Here is a 19,034-nt window from a genome sequence, read left to right as displayed (position 1 = left end):
TCTGAGACTGAATCAGCTCCCACTGACACAAAGGCTGTCCTAATATGGACACTGTATGTATATCAGTATATTTGACATTGTATGATACGTTTGAACTGTTTAGGACATCAGGAACAGAGAATGTGGTTAGGTTTATACAATGTCGTCAGGGTCATAGAATGTGGTTTGTATTTGTTATGGATCCCCATTAGTTACTCTTCCTGGGGTCCAGCAAAATGAAGGCAGTTATAACCTTTTATAAACACTACAATACATTTCACAACAGATTTCACAACACATTAAGTGTGTGCCCTCAGGCCACTACTCTACTACCACATATCGACAACACAAAATCTGTGTGTATAGTGTGTATGTTATTGTGTGTGTACTGTATATGCGTGTCTGTGCCTGTGTGTGTGTGTCTTTTCACAGTCGCCCCGCGGTGTATTTTTATCCGTTTTATGAAAAACTGAGTTTTTATAGGTATTTGGCTAAGGTTTATGTGAACTTCTGACTTCAACTGTATATTTGTTGTTTATACAGTTGAAGTCGGAAGTTTACATACACCTTAGCCAAATACATTTTAACTCAGTTTTTCACAATTCCTGACATTTAATCATAGTAAAAATTCCCTGTTTTAGGTCAGCTAGGATCACCACTTTATTTTAAGAATGTGAAATGTCAGAATAATAGTAGAGAATGATTTATTTCAGCTTTTATTTATTTCATCACATTCCCAGTGGGTCAGAAGTTTACATACACTCAATTAGTATTTGGTAGCATTGCCTTTAAATTGTTCAACTTTGGTCAAACGTTTCGGGTAGCCTTCCACAAGCTTCCCACAATAAGTTGGGTGCATTTTGGCCCATTCCTCCTGACAGAGCTGGTGTAACTGAGTCAGGTTTGTAGATCCCCTTGCTCGCACACGCCTTTTCAGTTCTGCTCACAGATTTTCTATAGGATTGAGGTCAGGGCTTTGTGATGGCCACTCCAATACCTTGACTTTGTTGTCCTTAAGCCATTTTGCCACAACTTTGGAAGTATGCTTGGGGTTTTTGTCCATTTGGAAGACCCATTTGCGACCAAGCTTTAACTTCCTGACTGATGTCTTGAGATGTTGCTTCAATATATCCACATCATTTTCCTCCCTCATGATGGAATCTATTTTGTGAAGTTCACCATTCCCTCTTGCAGCAAAGTACCTCCACAACATGATGCTGCCACCCCGTGCTTCACGGTTGGGATGGTGTTCTTCGGCTTTCCTCCAAACATAATGATGGTCATTATGGCCAAACAGTTCTATTTTTGTTTCATCAGACCAGAGGACATTTCTCCAAAAAGTACAATCTTTGTCCCAATGTGCAGTTGCAAACCATAGTCTGGCTTTTTATTGGCGGTTTTGGAGCAGTGGCTTCCTCCTTGCTGAGCGGCCTTTCAGGTTATGTCGATATAGGACTCGTTTTACTGTGGATATAGATACTTAAAAAAAAAAGTTTTACCCCCCTTTTCGTGGTGTACAATTGTTAGTAGTTACTGTCTTGTCTCATCGCTACAACTCCCGTACGGGCTCGGGAGAGACGAAGGTCGAGAGCCATGCGTCCTCCGAAACACAACCAAGCCGCACTGCTTCTTAACACAGCGCGCATCCAACCCGGAAGCCAGCCACACCAATGTGTCGGACCTGGTCAGCGTGCACTGCGCCCGGCCCGCCACAGGAGTCGCTAGTGCGTGATGAGACAAGGATATCCCTACCGGCCAAACCCTCCCTAAACCGGACGATGCTAGGCCAATTGTGCATCGCCCCATGGACCTCCCGGTTGCCAGCTGCGACAGAGCCTGGGCTCGAGCCCAGAGTCTCTGGTGGAACAGCTAGCACTGCGAAGCAGTGCCTTAGACCACTGCGCCACCCGGGAGGCCCCCGGATATAGATACTTTTGTACCTGTTTCCTCCAGCATCTTCACAGGGTTCTTTACTGTTGTTCTGGGATTGATTTGCACTGCGTGGTCCCATGGTGTTTATACTTGCATACTATTGTTTGTACAGATGAACGTTGTACCTTCAGGCGTTTGAAAATTGCTCCCAAGGATGAACCAGACTTTTCTGAGATTTTCCCATGATGTCAAGCAAAGAGGCACTGAGTTTGAAGGTAGGCCTTGAAATACATCCACAGGTACACCTCCAATTGACTCAAATGATGTCAATTAGCCTATCAGAAGCTTCTAAAGCCATGACATCAAATCAAATTCTGGATTTTTCCAAGCTGTTTAAAGGCACAGTCAACTTAGTGTATGTAAACTTCTGACCCACTGGAATTGTGATACAGTGAATTATAAGTGAAATAATCTGTCTGTAAACAATTGTTGGAAAAATGACTTGTGTCATGCACAAAGTAGATGTCCTAACTGACTTGCCAAACTATAGTTTGTTAACAAGAAATTTGTGGAGTGGTTGAAAAACAAGTTTTAATGACTCCAACCTAAGTGTATGTAAACTTCCGACTTCAACTGTACATACGTATGGAGAGTACCAAAATAATAATCGAATGCCTGTTTTTTCGCAGCAAAATCTGCAGAGCTTGGAAGGTTGTATTCCCCAAATATATCAAATTTAAATCAAATGTATTTATATAGCCCTTCTTACATCAGCTGATATATCAAAGTGCTGTACAGAAACCCAGCCTAAAACCACAAACAGCAAGCAATGCAGGTGTAGAAGCACGGTGGCTAGGAAAAATTCCCTAGAAAGGCCAAAACCTAGGAAGAAACCTAGAGAGGAACCAGGCTATGATGGGTGGCCAGTCCTCTTCTGGCTGTGCCCGGTGGAGATTATAACAGAACATGGCCAAGATGTTCAAATGACCAGCATGGTCAAATAATAATAATCACAGGGAACAGGTCAGGGTTCCATAGCCGCAGGCAGAACAGTTGAAACTGGAGCAGCAGCACGGCCAGGTGGACTGGGAACAACAAGGAGTCATCATGCCAGGTAGTCCTGAGGCATGGGCCTAGGGCTCAGGTCCTCCGAGAGAGAGAAAGAAAGAGATTTAGAGAGCATACTTAAATTCCCACAGGACACCGGATAAGACAGGAGAAATACTCCAGATATAACAGACTGACCCTAGCCCCCCGACACATAAACTACTGCAGCATAAATACTGGAGGCTGAGACAGGAGGGGTCAGGAGACACTGTGGCCCCATCCGATGATACCCCCGGACAGGGCCAAACAGGCAGGATATAACCCCACCCACTTTGCCAAAGCACAGTCCCCACACCACTAGAGGGATATCTTCAACCACCAACATACCATCCTGAGACAAGGCCGAGTATAGCCCACAAAGATCTCTGCCACGGCACAACCCAAGGGGGGGCGCCAACCCATGTGCCATGGAATCGGTACATCAAAATTCTCTTCCCAACTATTTTGCAATCTATATGGCAGAGCTGTCAACTTTTTTGTCCTTAAATTAAACTGGTATATATTTTTATTCATCACAATTTTCTTTAACCAATTTTGGTATTTAATGCAGGGCCGACAGACAAGTTCCTTACTTTTTCCCCCTTGCTTTTGCCTCGTCCATTTTTGCGTTAATGCTGAAATTAGTTGGTTGTAATTTTAGGTAGAGCAGACATTTCCATATTTTTTTGTTCACTGCATGTGTAACATAACTCCACCAGTCCTATTTATGATAGAATGTACAAAGATTCATGTTTTTTATCAATCAGTATATATGAGTTTAACCACAATATTTGTTGTATTATTTGTTCTGTCATTTCTGGTGGATTAAACTGAAATTGCAATCAACTTTCTATGGCTTGTTTTAATAATAACTATATTTTGGAGATTACAACTTCACTTTCGGTTATTTGAATCTGAGTAAAGGGAAAAAGGCCATTCTTGAACATGGGGTGAGACATTCTTACTATTTTGCTGGAGAACCAGTTCGGATTTAAGTATAACTTTTGTATGACTGATGCATTTAGTGAGATGTGTAATGCTTTAATATTTAATCATTTCTGCCCTCTGAATTCATATTCATTATATAAATAGGCACTTTTAATTTGTCTGGCTTGCTATTCCAAATAAAATTGAATATATTTTGCTCATATAATTTAAAAAACAGGTTGCTAGGTGTAAGACCATAAGCAAATAGGTAAATTGGGATATGACTAAAGAGTTAATCAGACTGATTTTCCCACAAATGGACAGGTATTTTCCTTTCCATGGTAGCAAGATCTTATCTATTTTTGCTAACTTTCTATAAATATGTATTGGAGTGAGATAATTTCTTTCTTTCGGGATATGTATACCAAGTATGTCCACATCCCCGTTAGACCATTTTATTGGTCAACTACACGGTAATGTAATTTTTTTGGGGGGGGTGATCCAATACGTAATATAGTACATTTGTAATAATTTAGTTTTAATCCAGAGAAGTTAGAAAAAGTATCTAGATCCTCTGTGAGTGTAACGGCTCTCGTTTGTCGAATGAAGAGTGGACCAAGGCGCAGCGTGGTAGGCGTACATCGTCTTTTTATTGATGACACCAAAACAAAATAACAAAGACAAAAAACGAAAGTGAACAGTTCTGTCAGGCACAGACACTAAACAGAAAACAAGATCCCACAAACCCCAAAAGGAAAATGACAACTTATATATGATCCCCAATCAGAGACAACGATAGACAGCTGCCTCTGATTGGGAACCACACTCGGCCAAAAACAAAGAAATAGAAAACAGACTGTCACACCCTGACCTAACCAAACATAGAGAATAATAAGGATCTCTAAGGTCAGGGCGTGACAGTGAGGCTGTGGGGGGATTCAAATTGTGGATTTAAAAGAAAACATGAATCGTCAGCGTTCAATGACACCTTTGTTTTTAAGCCCTGGATTTTTAACCCCTTAATATTATTGTTGGATCTGATTTTAACAGCTAACATTTCAATGGCAATAATAAATAGAAATGCCGATAGTGGACAACCTTGTTTTACTCCTCTTGACAGTTTAAAACTTTCTGAGATGTAGCCATTATTTACTATTTTACACCTAGGGTTACTATACATAACTTTAACCCATTTTATAAGAGATCCTCCAAAATGGAAATATTCCAGGCATTTATATATAAACTCCAGACGTACTTTATCAAAGGCCTTTTCAAAGTCAGCAATGAATTCCAGGCCAGGATTCCCAGATTTTTCATGGTGTTCTGTTGTTTCTATCATATCCACTTGTCTTATATTATCTCCAATGTATTGTCCATGTAAAAAACCTGTCTGATTAGGATGAATAATATCCGCCAATACCTTTTTAATTCTATGCGGTAAGCGTTTTGCTAGAATTTCACAACACTGAAGTGTGAGGCCCCCAATTTTTTAATGGACTGGATCTTTATATTTACCGCTTGGATCCTGTTTCAGTAATGTCAGAGGGTCGGGGGAGACAGGCGCAGGAATGCGTAATAAGGGTTTTTATTACACACAAATTACGGCGTGCCGTGTAAAGGCACGAGGACGAAGACCAAACAAACACTACAATAAAACACAGGGTAGAAACCCAAACAAAAGAGCGAGGAGTACCACGAATAAATAACACATGCGCACAATGATTAACGCACGGGACGAGACCCGTAATCATCTGCGCAATCCACAAGGGCACGAAAGCCCAAAACACACAGCAAAGGTACTCACACGCACCAACAGTCATTGTAACAATAATGGACAGCACCATGGTGAACAAAGGGCACATATATACAAATAATAATCAGTGGGAATAGGGGACAGGTGTGTGTGATGAAAGTTCAGGAGGGATCCGGTAATAATGAAATCAGACCTTCTTGTTGAGTTTCCCCAAACTGTTGCCACAAAGTTGGAAGCACAGAATCGTCAACAATGTCATTATATGCTGTAGTGTTAAGATTTCGCTCCACTGCAACTAAGGGGCCTAGCCCGAACCATGAAAAACAGTCCCAGATGGTGAAGCGTGAATCATCACTCCAGAGAACACGTTTCCACTGCTCCAGAGTCCAATGGCAGCTAGCTTTACACCATTCCAGCCAACGCTGGAATTCCAGCCAACGCTGGAAACCCATTTCATGAGGCTCCCGACAAACAGTTCTTGTGTTGATATTGCTTTCAGAGTTTGATACTCGGCAGTCAGTGTTGCAACCAAGGACAGATGGTTTTTACGTGCTTCAGCATTTGGTGTTCTGTGAGCTTGTGTGTCCTACAACTTCGCGGCTGAGCCGTTGTGGCTCCTAGACGTTTCCACTTCACAATAACAGCACAGTTGGGCAGAAATTTGATGAACTGACTTGTTGGAAAGGTGGCATCCTATGACGGTGCCACGTTGAAAGTCACTGAGCTCTTTAGTAAGGCCATTCTAAAGCCACTGTTTGTCTATGGAGATTGCATGGCTGTGTGCTTGATTTTATATACCTGTCAGCAACAGGTTTGGCTGAAATAGCCGAATCCACTAATTTGAAGGGGTGTCCACATACTTTTGTATATATTTTTTTACATTTTACCTTTATTTAACAGGGCAAGTCAGTTAAGAACAAATTCTTATTTTCAATGACGGCCTAGGAACAGTGGGTTAACTGCCTTGTTCAGGGGCAGAGCGACAGTTCTTTCGGTTACAAGTCCAACGCTCTAAGCACTAGGCTACCTGCCATTTATTTTTGTTTCATGGTACAGTTTCTCCTTCTTTTTGTTAAGTTTATTCACATGATTTCTCAATTTACTGTATGTTTGCTAATCGGCTGTACAGCCAGACTTATTTGCCATTCCTTTTGCCTCATCCCTTTCAACCATACCTTATCTATCCACCGGGATTTAACAGTTTTTACAGTCATTTTCTTAATGGGTGCATGCTTATTAGTAACTGGTATAAGCAATTTCATAAATATGTCAAATGCAGCGTTTGGTTGCTCCTCATTATACACCACAGACTAGCAAGTGTTCTTAACATCTTCAACATAGGAATCACTGCAAATGTCTTGTATGACCTCTTATACACTATATTAGACCGAGTCTTTGGAACTTTGGTTTTCCTAGATATAGCTACTATATTGTGTCAAGGTTATAACAGTGTGGCCAGGGTTATAACAGTGTGGTCAGGGTTATAACAGTGTGGTCAGGGTTATAATGAGTGTGGTCAAGGTTATAACAGTGTGGTCAGGGTTATAACAGTGTGGTCAGGGTTATAACAGTGTGGTCAGGGTTATAACAGTGTGGTCAGGGTTATAACAGTGTGGTCAGGGTTATAACAGTGTTGTCAGGGTTATAACAGTGTGGTCAGGGTTATAACAGTGTTGTCAGGGTGGTTGGTTTTACAGAGTCAGTGGCTGCATCCCAAATGGGAGGGAGGGAGAGGGAGCTAGGGAGAGAGTCAGTGGATATTGGTATTTTTCATATTGTTGTTTCATAAGAGGGCTTAGTTCATTAGTACATGCACAGCCTCCGATGCAACCTTTAGCACAATGGCAAAGCTCTGTGGGAGTGGTAGCTAGCAAGAATACGTCCCAAATGCCACCGTATTCCCTATGTAGTGTACTACTTTTGGGAATAGGGTGCCACTTGAGACACAGATTTAATGTTCAGCACACAGCAGCCTTTTCATTGACTTCCTCTCACAGTTGATTCATGATATACCCAACGTGCCATCCTGATCCTGGCGGAATGGAACTCATTGTGTGCATCCCAAATGGAACCCTATTCCCTATTTAGTGCACTACCCATGGGCCCTGGTCAAGTAGTGCACTAAATAGGGAATATGCTGTCATTTGGGATGTATCTATTGTTGGTAGACTGTGAGACTGGAGGCTGTGTAAAAACATCATGACAGCCATACAATTTAGAGTGACTTAACAGGGGGTAACATTATGGCCAGGATATGCCATTAACCAATTGCAGAACTGTCAATCATCCATGTTCATCCAGTCATCTGAAATGGGTGTTAAATGTAAATGAGTACACAAAACATTAAGAACACCTGCTCTTTCAATGACGTTGTCACGCCCTGACCTTAGTTATCTTTGTTTTATTATTTTGGTTAGGTCAGGGTGTGATGAGGGTGGTATGGGTGTTTTTGTCTTTTCTAGGTGTTTTTGTATATCTATGGGGTTTTGGTATTGTCTAGGTAAATGTAGGTCTATGGTGGCCTGAATTGGTTCCCAATCAGAGACAGCTGTTTATCGTTGTCTCTGATTGGGGATCCTATTTAGGTTGCCATTTTCCATTTTGGTTTTGTGGGTTATTGTCTATGTGATGTTGCATGTCTGCACTCGTTTCTTATAGCGGTCACGTTCGTTTTTGTTATTTTGTATAGTTTGTTCAGTATTCTTCTTTATTAAAAGGAAGATGTATTATAATCACGCTGCGCCTTGGTCTCCTCACTACGACGAACGTGACAGACGTAGACTGACCAGGTGAATCCAGGTGAAATCTATGATCTATGTCACTTGTTAAATCCACTTCAATCACTGTAGATGAAGGGTAGGAGACCGGTTAAAGAATTATTTTTAAGTCTTGAGAAAATTGAGACATGGATTGTGTATACGTGCCATTCAGAGGGGGAATGGGAAAGACAAAATATGTAAGTGCCTTGAACAGGGTATGGTAGTAGGTGCCAGGCGCTCCGATTTGTGTCAAGAAAGACAACTCAAAATTGGGAAGGTGCTCTCAATGGTTTGTACACTTAGTGTATAGGTTGTGTGTGTGTGTGTGTGTGTATGGATGCCTGTGTGCATGTCTATCTGTATGTGTGTGTGCATGTGTGCCTGTTTGCCTGTGTGTGTTTGTTGGTATGAACATGCATGCACGCGTGTGTGTGCCAGCGATAGGAGGTTGGTGGCATCTTAATTGGGGAGAATGGGCTTGTGGTAATGACTGGAGCGGAGTCAGTGGAATGGTATCAAATACATGGTTTCCAGTTGTTTGATGCCATTCCATTTGCAGCAGCAGCCTCCACTGGTGCTGGCGTGTGTGTATGTCTGTGTGAGTGCATTTTTATGCATTGTATTTGCATTATATGAAACAAGAGCTGCTATAACATAGATAAGACTGCACCAGACAGCAGTGAATTCTGTGTTTTAAGTGAATGTGACGATGACAAGCTTGTCTTATGTGGGTGTGTGAGTCAGGTGTTCCAATAATAACATCCTCAGCTGTCTAAATGCTGATCATTTCCTCAGGAAGAGAGATAGGGAGATAGAGACAGAGGGGAGGGGGGACAGGAACAAACAACAACACAAAGAGCTACCTATCCAAAATGGAGATGTATGGATAAACCATTTCTCCAACCTTTTCGGCCATATAACAAAGAACCCAAAACCTATCAAATCAAAGCAAATTTTATTGGTCACATACACATGGTTTGCAGATGCTAATGTGAGTGTAGCGAAATGCTTGTTCTTCTAGATCTGACAGTGCAGCTGTATCTAACAGGTAATATCTCACAATTCCACAACAAAACCTAATACACAATCTAGTAAAGGAATGGGATAAGAATATATAAGTATAAAATATATGGATGAGCAGTGACAGAGCGGCTAAGATGCAATAGATAGCAAAGAATAGATAGTGAAGGATACAGTATACAGTATATACATATGAGATGAGTAATGCGAGATATGTAATCATTCTTAAAGTGGCATTATTAAAGTGTGTAGTGTTTCATTTATTAAAGTGGCCAATGATATCAAGTCTGTGGTGGTTGTTTAACAGCCTTGAGATAGAAGCTGTTTTTCAATCTCTCTGTCCCAGCTTTGATGCACCTGTACTGACCTCGGCTTCTGGATGGAAGCGGGGTGAACAGGTAGTGGCTCGGGTGGTTATTGTCCTTGATGATCTTTTTTGCCTTCCTGTGACAGCGGGTAGGTGTCCTGGAGGGCAGGTAGTTTGTCCCCGGTGATGCGTTGTGCAGACCGCACCACCCTCTGGAGAGCCCTGCGGTTGTGGGCGGTGCAGTTGCCGTACCAGGCGGTGATACAGCCCGACAGGATGCTCTCGATTGTGCACCTGTAGAAGTTAGTGAGGGCTTTCGGTGAGGAGCCACATTTTTTTCAGCCTCCTGAGGTTGAAGAGGCGCTGTTGTGCCTTCTTCACCAGACTCTCTGTGATATGTACACTGAAGAACTTAAAACTTTCCACCTTCTCCACTGCTGTCGCGTCAATGTGCATTGGGGGGTGCTCCCTTTGCTGTTTCCTGAAGTCCACGATCATCTCTTTTGTTTTGCTGACATTGCGTGAGAGGGTATTTTCCTGACACCACACTCTGAGAGCCCTCACCTCCTCCCTGTAGGCTGTCTCGTCATTGTTGGTAATCTATCACTCCAGTGTTTAATTGCTAAATTGTAATTATTTCGCCACTATGGCCTATTTATTGCCTTACCTCCCTTATCTTACCTCATTTGCACACACTGTACATATACTTTTTTTATTGTGTTATTGACTGTATGTTTGTTTATTCCATTTGTAACTCTGTGTTGTTTGTGTCACACTGCTTTGCTTTATCTTGGCCAGGTCGCAGTTGTAAATGAGAACCTGTTCTCAACTAGCCTACCTGGTTAAATAAAGGTGACATTTAAAAAAAATAAGCCTTCCACTGTAGTGTCATCTGCAAACTTGATGATTGAGTTGGAGGCGTGCGTGGCCACGCAGTCGTGGGTGAACAGGGAGTACAGGAGAGGGCTGAGAACACACCCTTGTGGGACCCCAGTGTTGAGGATCAGCGGAGTGGAGGTGTTGTTTCCTACCTTTCCTACCTTCTATACATGATAATTTACCAAACGTAGAGTCAGCTGTTAAAGACTACCAGAACCCACTGGATTCTCCAATTACATTGGATGAGCTACAGGACAAAATACAATCCCTCCAACCTAAAAAGGCCTGTGGTGTAGATGGTATCCTAGATTAAATGATCAAATATACAGACCACAAATACAGCTCTGATCCACAATATTTGGAAATAAGGTCTGGTCACCCCAATCCACAAAACTGGAGACAAATTTGACCCCAATAATTATGTGTCAACAGCAATCTCAGAAAAATCCTCTGCAGTATCATCAACAGCAGACTCCAACATTTCCTCAGTGAAAACAATGTCCTGAGCAAATGTCAAATTGGCAAATGTCAAAATAACATACGACAGACCATGTATACACCCTGCACACACTTATTGACAAATAAACAAAAACAAAAGCGAAGACTTCTTGTATTTAGCTGATTTCAATAAAAGCTTAACTCAATTTGGCACGAGGGTCTGCTATACAAATTGATGGAAAGTGGTGAAGGAAAAACATGACATTATAAAATCTATGGACATTAACAACAAGTTTAAAATCGGCAATAAAAACACATTTCTTTCCTCAGGGCCGCGGGATGAGACAGGAATGCAGCTTGAGCCCCACCCTTTTCAACATATACATCAATGAATTAGTGAGGGCGCTAGAACAGTCTGCAGCACCCTGCCTCACCCTAATGGACTCAGAAATCAAATGTATACTGTTTGCTGATGATCAGGTGCTTCTGTCCCCAACCAAGGAATGCCTACAGCAGCACCTAGATCTTCTGCAAAGATTCTGTCATACTTGGGCTCTGACAGTATATCTCAGTAAGACAAAAATAATGGGTTTTCAAAAAAGGTACAGTTGCCAGGACAATAAATACAAATTCTATCTAGACACTGTTGCCCTGGAACGCAAAGAATTATGCCTACCTCGGCCTAAACATTAACACCCCAGGTAACTTCCACATGGCCGTGAACAATCTAAGAGAAAAAGCAAGAAGGGCCTTCTATGCCATCAAAAGGAACATCAAATTCAACATACCAATTTGGAACTGGCTAAAAATACTTCAATAAGTTGTAGAACCCAATGCCCTCTATGGCTGTGAGGTCCGGGGTTTCTAAAAATCTGTTTTTGCTTTGTCATTATTAGGTATTGTGTGTAGATTGATGAGGGGAAAAAACTATTGAATCAATTTTAGAATAAGGCTGTAACGTAACAAAGTGTGGAGAAAGTGAAGGGGTCTGAATACTTTCTGAATGTAGTATATGACCACATTAGAGAGCCATATTTCCAACAGAACACACAGACCAACAAAGAAAAACAAATCTAACACTGATGAACTCCCATATCTGTTGGGAGAAATACCACAATGTGCAATCACAGCAGCAAGATGTATGGCTTGTTGCCATGAGAAAAGGGTAACCAGTAGAGAACAAACAACATTGTAAATACCACCAAAACTTATCTGTATATCTTTCCCCACTATTCGGAAGCCACTCCTCAGTAAAAGGCAAATGACAGCCCGCTTGGAGTTTGCCAAAAGGCATACAAAGACTCTCAGACCATGAGAAACAAGATTCTCTGGTCTGATGAAACCAAGATTGAACCCTTTGGCCTGAATACCAAGTGTTACATCTGGAGGAAACCTGGCACCATCCCTACGGTGAAGCATGGTGGTGGCAGCATCATGCTGTGGGGATGTTTTTCAGCGGCAGGGACTGGGAGGCTAGTCAGGATCGAGGCAAAGATGAACGGAGGAAAATACAGAGATCCTTGATGAAAACCTGCTCCCAAGTACTCAGGACCTCACACTGGGGGCGAAGGTTCACCTTCCAACAGGACAACGACCCTAAGCACACAGCCAAGAAAACGCAGGAGTGGCTTCTGGACAAGTCTCTGAATGTCCTTGAGTGGCCCAGCCAGAGCCTGGACTTGAACCCGATTTGAACATCTCTGGAGAGACCTGAAAATAGCTGTGCAGTGAAGCTCGTGTCCAACATGACAGAGCTTGAGAGGATCTGCAGAGAAGAATGGGAGAAACTCCCCAAATACAGGTGTGCCAAGCTTGTAGCATCATACCAAGAATACTCGAGGCTGTAATTGCTGCCAAAGGTGCTACAATAAAGTACTAAGGAAAGGGTTTGAATACTTACGTACATTTACGTAAAAATACTTCCGTAACAAACAAAATGTGACAAAGTGGAAAAAGTCAAGGGGTCTGAATATTTTCTGAATGCACTGTATGTACAGACTCAGTGAACATAGCCTTGCTATTGAGAGAGGCCACCATAGGCAGAACTGGCTCTCAAGAGAAGACTGGCTATGTGCACACTGCCCACAAAATGAGGTGGGAAATGAGCTGCACTTCCTAACCTCTTGCCAAATGTATAATTAGATTAGAGACACATATTTCCATCAGATTACATAGACACGCAAAGAATTCGAAAACAAATCCAATTTTGATAAACTCCCATATCTATTAGATGAAATACCACAGTGTGCCATCATGGCAGTAATATTTGTGACGTGTTGCCACAAGAAAAGGGAAACCAGTGAGAACAAACAGCATTGTAAATACAACCCATATTCATGTTTATTTATTTTCCCTTTTGTACTTTAACTATTTGCACATCGTTACAACACTGTATAGAGACATAATATGACATTTGAAATGTCTTTATTCTTTTGGAATGTAATGTGTAATGTAATGTTAACTGATAATTTTTGTTGTTTATTTAACTTTTGTTTATTATCTATTTCACTTGCTTTGGCAATGTTAATGTATGTTTCCCATGCCAATAAAGCCCTTAAATTGTAATAGAAATGAAATTGAGAGATGGAGAGCCACGGAACGAGAAAGTGGCACAAACACTCCAGTGGTCTCTTACCAAAGGGCTCTGGTCAAAAGTGGTGCTTTATATATGGAATAGGGTCCCATTTGTGATGCAGTCATAGACTGGAAGAAATTAAAAAGAAATGGCACAAGAAAAATAGTAAAAACATATTCAATGGTTCACAGAATATTATGGGGAACAAAAAAAATAACTTTCCCTTACATGCATCTGGTGCTTTTCTTTGTATTGTTGTGTTTGAAAAATTCAGTGTGTTGCGTCCCGGTGGGATGCTCAACCTATTTAGGCCAGTCTGCTGACTGGAACACACTCCTTCACAACACCTCAACTCTAGTCTGCTCTGGCTTATTATTGCTTGTAGGTTTTCAACATTCCGGTAACCCAAATTCCACAAATCCTGGTTAAAAGATTTCGCATTTCCTTCTTATTCCCTCCTGATTCTGAGAATCTTCCAAATGTGAAACCTGGAAAAAACCTGGGAATGTGGGTAAAGTTTTTTTCAACCCTTGTTGGTAAGTTTGATTTAAAAACATTTTCATTGCATATTAGATAGACATGCGCTACAGTATGAATGTCTTGATATCTTGGATTTGCTGTAAAATTCCCTGATGCAACGAGACATGTGTGTATCCACTCGATAATGAGTTATTTTAACTTCTAAATACAATGTTTACTATGGTTGGTGTTTAATGGAATTAGGACATATTAGGACACATCTTGGAGAGATAGTAGCAGAAATCCTTGAGCCTCGGGATAGGAGGATTTAGGGTGCATCCGAAATGGTTCCCTATTCCCATATGGGCCCTGGTCAAATGTAGTGTACTATCAAGGGAATAGGGTACCATTTAGGATGCAAGCCATATTCTCAGTGCTGCAGCTAACCCAGTTTTTAGACCAGGCAGTTTTTGAAATAAACTAAACTCCAGCTGGTTTTGATTGTTTGACTAAATCATTAATGTATTTTTTATTAAATCATGATGGTTCCATGTCCGCTCCTTATGTGAATTCTCTGAAACCAGCCAATCCTCCATGGCTTCACAATATGGTTTAACCACATCCGATTTTTATTGACTTATTCTCTATTTTCATTTCCGCCTTTCTATCGGTTCTCTCTCTTTCTTAGCTTTGTTAATTTTATTGTCTCCAGACTATTCTGTGCCTCAATTCCATTCAGTTAAATTGAAATGGCTTTAATAATCCCAAACAAACAGTTATTGATGCCATGCCAAAGATATCATGCGATAGAAGTACAACTAAGTACAACTAAGTACAACTATAATACAACTATTTTGTATCTTTCTCATCATATGTCTATCCTATCTCTCGGATCTCTCACTCTTTTCTGTTGTGCGCCCCCCCCCCCCCCCCCCGTCTATCCCTTTCTCTCTATCCCCCTCTCCTCTTCATATATATTTCCCCCTCTAAACTCTCCCACTCTCTCTTGTACTGTGAAATCATTTCAAGAAGAGAGAGCGAGAAGGGGTGGGAGGGAGGGGTAGAGGGGAGGAGAGAGAAAGCACAGGGGGAGAGAGAGGGGGAGAGAGAGAGGGGGAAGAAAGAGAGTGGGGGAATCTTTAAAAAGAGGGAGACCATTGCAAAGCAGATCCTTCCCTACATGATGGTTGGTAGTATTTGGAACAGCCTATTTCTTATTTTTTCCAGGCATTGTACACTCTTAGAAAAAGGGTTCCGAAAGGGTTCTTTGGCTATCCCTACAGGAATACCGTTTTTGGCTCCGGGTAGAAACCTTTTTGGTTCCAGGTAGAACCCTCTGTGGAAAGGGTTATACCTGGAACCAGAAGGGTTCTACCTGGAACCAAATAGGGTTCTTCAAATGGTTCTCCTATGGGGAGTGTAGAAAGGGTCCTCTCCTTTCAACAGGAAATATTAAAAAAGTATGAAAATCAGCTCTTGTGCTGCCACTCCATAAGGGAGTGGATAGTAGTGATCTTAATAATTATCGGCCCATTTCAAGGCTTCCTTGTCTAGCTAAGATTCTTGAATCCTTGGTAAATGTACAACTTTGCTCTTTTTTATCTGAGAAATGTATTTAGAATGTAAACCAATTAGGGTTTAGGCCTGGGCATAGTACTATTACAGCTACCACTTTAGTTTTTGATTATCTTGTCAATGACACGAAAATGAAATGTCCTGCTTTGTTTGCGGACCTGTCAAAAGCTTTTGATACTGTTGATCATGTTGATCATGCTATTTTATAGGCCTGAGCTCTAACACCTGTTCATGGTTTCATGATTATCTTAGTGACAAAACGCAGGCCATCGTGATTGATAGGGTTAAGTCTGAATTTCTTGGAGTACTTAAAGGTGTACCACAGGGGTCGATTTTGGGACCTATTCTCTTCACAATTTGTATAAACACCATTGGTCAATCTGTAAAAAACTGTCAACTTAATCTATATGTGGATGATACTGTTATGTATGCTATTCCCACTAACTGTTGATCTGGCTGTGTCAGAACTACAGTCAGATTTTATAGCTATGCAGGAATCCCTTGCTGATTTAAAACTTAATGCAGGCAAAACAAATACATGTTGTTTTCAAACTCTCGTAAGAATGTTTCAGATGAACTACATGTTCACTCATTAGATGGTTCTCCAATCGAACGTGTTCCCGCATATAGATACTTAGCCATTTGGATTGAAATGGATTTGATGTTTAAAAAAACATACATGAGCTGGTTAAGAAGCTAAGATTTAAAGTTGGCTTTTTCTACTGAAACAGATCATGCCTTTCTCTAAGCAGTAGAAAGCATGTTATTCAGTCAACCTTTTTATCTGTTCTTGATTATGGTGATATTATTTATCAAAGTGCAGCTGCTACTACTCTTAAAATGTTGGATGCCATCTACCATAATGCCCTTCGTTTTGTGATAGTTTTGATACTCATCACTGCATCCTGTATCAAAAGAGTGGCTGGACTTTGCTAATTTACCCGTAGATCTCTACTAGGGCTGTGGCGGTCACTAAATTTCGTCAGCAGGTGATTGTCAAGCAAATAACCAGTCTCACGGTAATTGATCGATAATTAACATAAACACATTTAGCATCTCCTGGCTTGCACACATAGTATACAAGCCACTGATGCAGACCTTTGGAACATCTACATTTTAAAAAGTATATTAAATCCATGTAATATAGCCTACACCTTCACAATAAATCCATTATTTATTTTAGACAGGTCTAAAGAAACATGATATGAAGAAAATGTGTAGCATACTCTGAGTTGTCCTTATGTTAGGTCCTCCTCTGGCTATGCCATATGGCTGTGGGCTACACTAGTTCATTTAGCAGGCAAGATTCACTTAGAATTCTGTGGCATTATTATATAATATTTTATATAATGAAGAATACAATTGAACAAAGCTGAGTAAAATATAAGGGATATTTTCTCCAAACGATGAGGGAGTGCGCACATGCGCTGTTGAGCGGTTAAGCTCTACTGGATCGGTATCCCCCCACAGAATGGTTGAGCGAACTTAATCTAATGTGATTAGCATGAGGTTGTAAGTAACAAGAAAATTTCCTAGGACATAGACTTATTTGATAATGGCAGAAAGCTTAAATTCTTGTTAATCTAACTGCATTGTCCAATTTACAGTAGCTATTACAGTGAGCAAATACCATGCTATTGTTTGAGGAGAGTGCACAGTTATGTATTAATAAACCAATTAGGCAAATTTGGGCAGTCTTGATACACCATTTGAACAGAAATACAATGGTTCATTGAATCAGTCTAAAACGTTGCACATACACTGCTGCCATCCCTCTTTGGACACTGTGTTAACTAACCTCCAGACGAGCTTCAATGCCATACAACTCTCCTTCCGTGGCCTCCAACTGCTCTTAAACACAAGTAAAACTAAATGCATGCTATTCAACCGATCACTGCTCGCCCGTCCAGCATCAATACTCTGGATGGCTCTGACTTAGAATACGTGGACAACTACAAATACCTAGGTGTCTGGCTAGACTGTAAACTCTCCTTCCAGACTCACATAAAGCATCTCCAATCCAAAATTAAATCTAGAATCGGCTTCCTATATTGCAACAAAACATCCTTCACTCATGCTGCCAAACATCCCCTCGTAAAACTGACCATCCTACCGATCCTCGACTTCGGTGATCTCATCTATAAGATAGCCTCCAACACTCTACTCAACAAACTGGATGCAGTCTATCACAGTGCCATCCGTTTTGTCACCAAAGCCCCATACACTACCCACCATTGCGACCTGTACGCTCTCGTTGGTTGGCCCTCGCTTCATACTCGTCGCCAAACCCACTGGCTACAGCTTATCTACAAGTCACTGCTAGGTAAAGCCCCGCCTTATCTCAGCTCACTAGTCACCAAAGCAGCACCCACTCTTGGCACGTGCTCCAGCAGGTATATCTCCCTGAGCCAATTCCTCCTTTGGTCGTCTTTCCTTCCAGTTCTCTGCTGCCAATGACTGGAACGAACTGCAAAAATCTCTGAAGCTGGAAACACTTATCTCCCTCATTAGCTTTAAGCACCAGCTGTCAGAGCAGCTCACAGATTACTGCACCTGTACATAGCCCATCTATAATTTAGCCCAAACAACTACCTCTTACCCTACTGTATTTATTTATTTATTTTGCTCCTTTGCACCCCATTATTTCTGTTTCTACTTTGCACATTCTTCCACTGCAAATCTACCATTCCAGTGTTTTACTTGCTATATTGTATTTACCTCGCCACCATGGCCTTTTTTTGCCTTTTACCTCCCTTATCTCACCTCATTTGCTCACATTGTATATAGACTTATTTTTCTACTGTATTATTGACTGTAGGTTTTGTTTATTCCATGTGTAACTCTGTGTTGTTGTATGTGTCAAATTGCTATGCTTTATCTTGGCCAGGTCGCAGTTGCAAATGAGAACTTGTTCTCAACTAGCCTACCTAGTTAAATAAAGGTGAAATAAAAAAAATGAATAATGGCCAAAATCAAAATTGTGCCTAACCTGGAATAGTACATTCTGACCTTTCTCTACCATTTCAAAGATGATGATCTTTTACCAGATCTAATGTGTTATTCTCCTACATTACTTTCACATTTCCACAAACTTCAACATGTTTTCTTTCAAATGGTATCAAGAATATGCATATCCTTGCTTCAGGTCCTGAGCTACAGGCAGTTAGATTTGGGTTTGTCATTTTAGGTTAGAAAAAAAGGGTCTGATCCTTAATTAACAAATAAATAGTCACTCCTAATTTAGAGTTAATAATGTAACTTTAGTTGTTCTACAAACGTTGGGCTATATGTTTTGATTTTAATATATTGTAAGGCTACATGATTCAACTCTAATTATGATTTTAAAAAGTCACATGAAAGGCATGAACTCTGCTTTGATTTTTGCGCAGGCTGTACACACTTCAT

The 19,034-nt window shown here is 41.0% G+C and overlaps 1 protein-coding gene across 1 annotated transcript in view; it reads left to right on the top strand.

The window, feature by feature from the left end:
• Positions 1-19,034, top strand: part of LOC139536156 (protein bassoon-like) — a 162,823-nt gene that overhangs the window by 21,310 nt on the left and 122,479 nt on the right. The window lies entirely within an intron of this gene.

This window comes from Salvelinus alpinus, chromosome 12 (genome assembly GCF_045679555.1).
Source record: "Salvelinus alpinus chromosome 12, SLU_Salpinus.1, whole genome shotgun sequence".
Lineage (NCBI taxonomy): Eukaryota > Metazoa > Chordata > Actinopteri > Salmoniformes > Salmonidae > Salvelinus > Salvelinus alpinus.
This window is presented reverse-complemented; position numbering and strand designations above follow the sequence as displayed.